This window comes from Toxorhynchites rutilus, chromosome 3, assembly GCF_029784135.1.
Source record: "Toxorhynchites rutilus septentrionalis strain SRP chromosome 3, ASM2978413v1, whole genome shotgun sequence".
NCBI lineage: Eukaryota > Metazoa > Arthropoda > Insecta > Diptera > Culicidae > Toxorhynchites > Toxorhynchites rutilus.
The window spans coordinates 202,545,005-202,551,425 of NC_073746.1; positions in this window are offsets into that span (position 1 = coordinate 202,545,005).

Below are 6,421 nucleotides of genomic sequence, written 5' to 3' on the forward strand. Positions count from 1 at the left end.
ACAGGAAGAACCGTTCTTTGACCACACGTTGAGGTTTGGATAGGACCACCATACTGCCGTCAATTTTGGTGGCCGCGCCGAGTACGCCTAACATTCGCGCACGAGAAGAAGCCCGTTACGGATCAATTATCAAGCCGTGTGCGAACTCAACAGCGGCCGTGCTGCTGGAAACGCTGGAAACGGTGATAAGGTAGATCCTTACCGTAGATCCATGGTCGCGAGTAGAAAACTTCTTTATCCATATAACAAACATGCACATGTAGGATAGAAGAATAAAATAGCCACACAACTAACAATAGACACACAATAATGCCACACCGTGTTCAGATATTATGCCGATTGTGAGCAAAGACCCATCGGTGTTAAGCCATTCGTTATTAATAAGAGCGAATAGACATGATAGAAAACGCAGCGTACTTTTGGACGCTATGTGTCCGAGGGTTCGAAACCGATGAATATTAGTAGTATAAAAGTGTATGTTTTTGAAATTAAAATTTAATATTGTTCATTAAATGTTTCGGGTAGAGTTAGTAATGAATGAGTTTTTGTGATAGAGTTTCGTGAGTTACAGATGAATTTATGTTGAGTAATAAATATTATTTTTGAGTTTAGAGTAGAGGAAAAAGTCTACATTTACTGGCTGGAAGTGTAGGCTAAAAACCCGACAAAAATCGATTAAAATTTCAGTTGGTCACGAGTCCAGAGTTGGGACTCCTCTTCTTGTGGTAGCTCTTCAACCCCCGCTGCTGTTCTACGAAACTAGGTTCAAGGAGGGGTTGCCGGACTTCGTGCAGTAGATCCAGTGAGGAGAACCTTTCAACGTAATCGGTACACATTGGATCGGCCGAAGTGTCCCTCTGTTGTTGGAATTGCGGATCGCGGACAAACGGTGTCGCGGGTCAGACTGTAGCGAAGGTAAAAGTCGCGGAACAAACCGGGGTTTGAAATCGCCGGGCAAAGTGAAAACACGGCGGTTGGTCTCCCTCGTGGGAGTGGCGCTTAACCCATTACTGCCCAGGTGTACAAGAACTTGAAACTTTCTAGTCCATCTAGGTTTGTCCCGCAACCGGGATTTTGGTTTGGAGTTGTTTGGAAGTTGAGATATCTGACGTATGAAATTTCATACACTGAGCCGATACAGTATCAAAAATGGAAATCATTTGAATATTGAACAAAGGGATTTTATTTCATAAAATTCAACTTCAACAACCATTTTCATGGTTTATTAGCACATTCGTGTACTGCCGTTCTACGCATAATTGCCCCACGGTTCATAGGGATTGCATAGAACATAGTAGAGTTATGCGTAGAACGGCAGTGTATCGGATTTAGTATCACTGAGTATGGTACCGGAAAAAGCACTCCGAAGAGTGCAAACCCACATCATACTTCAAGCAAATATACGTCGTACATCGGTTGCAATACGTACACCTTCGTTGGGTATCAGTTGGATTCGTATTAATGAAATGATTTATTCCGTCAAACCTAACTTCCGATGACAAGAGTTGGCTGGTGAGTGTTTAGGCTTGATCTGCATGAACTCGATCCTTGCTGGATTTATGTCACTCATCCGAATTTAAGGTAATTTTTTCCCAGTGTCTGGCTCTCCGCTTCTTACTGCTACCCGAGGAGCATTCTTGTGATTGGTATCGTTCAATGTTGCTCTCGACATTCACTTGTTTGCCAAAACCGGAAGGGCCGTCCTCCGAGTCACTATATCCAGCATCCACATCGCTGTATCCACCGCTTGGGGGCATGATGACAAAGTCAATATCATTTGTTGACACTAGATTTTCGAAAGCGTTTTCGTTCAAATCAATCAGATAATTGTACAGCTCCTCCGGATTATCGGGAAGCTGATATATCCTATTGAGAAAAAAATATACCGTAGTTGCACAGCGTATAAAATTTCATACGCTCAAAAATAAACATAGATTTTTTTGCGGTTTCATAATTTTCTTCGGATTTTTTGCTAGATATCATTTTTTACACTCGTCTAGTAGTGTTGTGTCACAGATCTGAGCAATTTAGAATCCTTTAAGAGGCAAAACTTTGATAAATTTATGTTTATTTTTGCGACTCCATTAAACTCGAACTTTGCAAGCTTCAATACACAACAAAACAACAAAAATGACAGATAAAATGACACTCACACAAAAAACACTCTTAAATTGTCATGTGGTATCATTCAAAATGCGCTTAACACTTTAGTTTCATCAAAAACAGTTTTTCAAAAACGGGCATTTTTGCGTATTAAATTTTTAATTGCGTATTAAATAACTAATGGGTTAACCCATTGAGGATGGGTTGGTGCGACAGTTAGGAATCGATGGCGTAGAGCAACCGTTGTGCTTGAAGTGGACGGGAAATATGTCACGTGTAGGAAATAAATCTCGGACAGTATGCTTGTCATTTTTCCAAGGAAACCAACGTCCTTACGAGTAACACAGTAAGTAACACAGCAGCTCCACGCTTACTAGTGGGTATTGACAACATACGGTTGATTCTGTTTGTGACTGTTTGTCGAACCAGAATTTACAGAAGATGGTGAAACAATTCTTTGCGACGAAGGATATCGGGTCAAGACCAGCCGAGCCGCTAATGCCGGACGAAGATAGAAGAGCATGTGATCTACTGGAGCAAACAACGAGAAGAGTGGGTGATAGATATGAAACCGGACTTTTGTGACGATTTGAAGACTTCGAACTACTTGACAGTTACAGAATTGCTCTGAAGCGTCTGGAGTGTTTTGAACGGCGCATGAAGCGGGAACCGGAACTGAAGGAAAGAATGGTGAAACAACTTGAGGATTATTTGGCGAAAGGTTACATCCGTCGAGTTACTGCGGAGGATCGTCAGCAATGCGACACTAGGCTGGTGTGGTATTTGCCGCTTGGAGTGGTTTTCAACCCGAAGAAACCTGAAAAATTGCGAATGGTAGCAATGGATGCAGCACCAAAATTTCGTGGAGTATCCTTGAACGATATGCTCCTGAAGGGTCCGGATCAATAAGAATCGCTACCAGCGATATTGTCCCGATTCCGGCAGTTTACGGTGGCTGTTTCCGCTGACATAGCAGAGATGTTTCACCAAATTCTTATTAGAGAGACAGTGTTCCTGATGAATGTCGCTACCTTCGGATCAACATGTTCACCAGCGTTCGCTCAATTTATGAAAAACAAAAATGCAATGGAATTCGCCGAAGTGTATCCCCGAGTTGTGGAGTGCATTGTGAAGAACCATTACGTCGATGATTTGTTGGAGAGTTTCGAAAGCATCGAAGAAGCAGCTAGAGTCATTCAAGAGGTACGATTGATCCATAGCAGAGGTGGATTCAATATACGTAATTTCCAGTCGAACAGTGCCATAGTGCTCAACGGGCTCGGTGTGAAGGAGGATTCGGAAATGCGCTGCTTGGATATGCAGCATCCGGACAAAAATGAACGTTTTTTGTGGCTTCGTTGGCGTCCTAAGGAATATCTTCTGGGGTTATCTACATTGATGCAACCGGAAATTCAAACGATGATAGCTATAAGAACTACGCCTATCAAAAGACAGGTTCTAAAGTGTTTGATGAGTCTGTTCGATCCCATTGGCTTACTATCCACCTTTACGGTGCAGGGAAAGGTCCTTCTACAGGCGATTTGGAGATCCGATATCCAGTGGGATCAACAAATAAATGAGTTCAGCTGTTAGATGATGTCCGGCATCTCCAAATCCCTCGTTGTTACTTCTTGGGAGCAACAACGTGAATTAATGGAGATATGTACCGTCAAAAAGAAAACGTAGCAGATGCAGCAACGAAGTGGGGAAAAGGACCAGATCTCAGATCAGACAGTAAATGGCTTAAAGGTCCGAAGCTGTCGTAGAGCAGTGAGGACGAATGGCCAGTAAATTTTGCACCAAAAGTTGTGATCGCTGAGGAAGAAATTCGATCCACCAAGAAAATTCCAACATTCAATTAGTACTTGATCTGGATAGATTCTCCAATTGAAATCGGGCGCTACGTGTAGCAGCGTACGTCTACCGCTTCATTGGGAGAGTTCGTACGAAGGCAAACTTGAGGAAACGACAACTCAAAAGCCTCACCCAAGTGGAGCTAACTCAAGCCTGGAGGCACTTGACCCGCGCTGCCCAATGGGAAGTCTTTTCGAATGAGCTCATCATCCTGACACGAAATCTACAGCTTCCAGTTGAATCACAAGTTCCTCTGGAAAGACATAGCAGTATGTATCTATCCCTGCATTTCCCATACTTTTGCAATTCTTCTGTAATTTTTTAACTGTCCATGCGACAAAAAATCCATGGAATCCCAGATCATCTACGCTCCGATTCTATTCCGCCGATATTTTCGGTAGAATATGGGAAAGTTAGGTCTGATAAAATGTTCTTTACTGACGGTTCCTACATAAACGGGTCCACTGGCTTCGGCACCTTCAATGAAAATTCCAGTGCCTCTTTAAAACTCAAAGATCCTTCTTCCGTATATGTCGCTGATTTGGGTGCGATATACTACGCACTAGGGATCATTGAAACATTTCCCGTCAACCACTATTTTATTTTTTCAGACAGTCTCAGCTCAATAGAGGCAATTCGCTTAATGAAAGTTGATAAACGCTCATCTTATTTCCTAACAAGAATAAGACATCTATTGAGTGTTTTGGTCGAAAAATTATTCAAGATTACTTTAGCATGAGTTCCCTCTCATTGCTCGATTCCGGGGAATGAGAAAGCGGACTCGCTAGCTAAGGTGGGCGCTTCAGAAGGCATACTTTTTGAAAGGCAAATTACTCATAATGAATTTTTCCACATTCCTCGTCAGCACACACTCGTAAGTTGGCAGCGCATGTGGAGTGAAGATGAGTTCGGTCGTTGGTTACACACGATTTTCCCTAAAGTCTCGATGAGTGCATGGTTCAAGGGATTGAATGTAGGTCGGGATTTCTTTCACGCGATATCTCGGCTTATGTCCAATCACTACAACCTAAACGCGCATCTTTATCGCATTGGGCTCGCAGAAAACAATCTTTGTGATTGTAGCGATGGCTACCACGACATCGAGCATGTTGTCTGGTCGTGTATCCGGTTCCATGCTGCCCGCTCTTAGCTCTCTAGAGCATTGAGGGGACAAGGCAGACAATTGGATATCCTCGTTCGGGATATCTTAGGTAGTTATGATCCTGATCTTCTGCTTCATCTATACCTGTTCCTCAGAAACGCCGATGTCAACGTTTAATGATGTTTCCTTCGTTGCGTCCCCGTTCCATATCCCTCCTATCCGATCGATAAACTTTTACTTAGTCGCGGCAATACATACACATACTCTTTACAGATACACGGACCGAATCATGGGTATTCATCCCATCATTCAAATGAACTCCTTTTGGAAGCGCTGGACGCGAGAGTATCTACCAACTCTCACACGAAGGACAAAATGTTTCGGGGAGGTAAAATCCGTGGAAGTTGGTGACTTAGTCATGGTCGTGGAGAAATCGAAGAGAAATGATTGGATAAGAGGTCGAGTTAACAAGGTGTATGCGGGGCAAGACCGACGGGTGTGGAGGCGATCTGGCGTAGCGGTAACATCCATACCTCTCACGCTAAAGGTCACGAGTTCAATTCTCACTCCCGACATTCTTCCGAAATGGAAGGTAAAAGTGACGAACCAGCCAAATGTGTTGAAAGTCACTATAATACAGAAATAAAAAAAAAAAAAAAGACCGACGGGTTCGGCAGGCATTGGTTCAGACTAACAGGGGAGTAATTCGAAGGCCAGTCTCCATGTTGCCAATACTGGGTGTGGCGCAGGTTGGTAAAACTCGACACGAAGCTCTTGATGACCAGTGTTACGGGGGGGAGACTGTTGCGAACTGGTCACACTGCCACTGAATCCGCAACGCTAGTAAAAACGGAAACGACGGAGATTGTGAGAACTTGTGACAGTGACAGATGTTCCACACGTCATCGTGTCAACGAGCAACGAAGGAGTAAAACGCACCGTTGAATAGTTCCTGCTAAATAGAAACGGTCGAACCGAAAAAAAAGCTTTCCGGTAGAATCAGGTAGCATGTTTTCTGTACATGTTAATCGTCCGTACCATTGTCACCTTTATGTATTCCGTACAGGTTAACTTCTGGTGTCCAGCCAATTTTTAACCTTCGGCCACTAACAAACTTTTGTAATTCCTCAAAAAAAAATCATCAAAAACTTAACAGTTTACTATTTTTTCGTCTGTAAATTGGCTGATGATGAACATGTGTGGTGGGAGCTTTATCTTAGCTTCTTTTTACAGGTCCGCATGAGTACGCTACACAAATACGCAAACTGCACTAAATAAAGGGTGTGTCACATCAAATTGCATCACGGAAAAAACGCTGTAGAAATTCGCCCAGTAGACCGATCCTTTTGAAAATTTTAGACA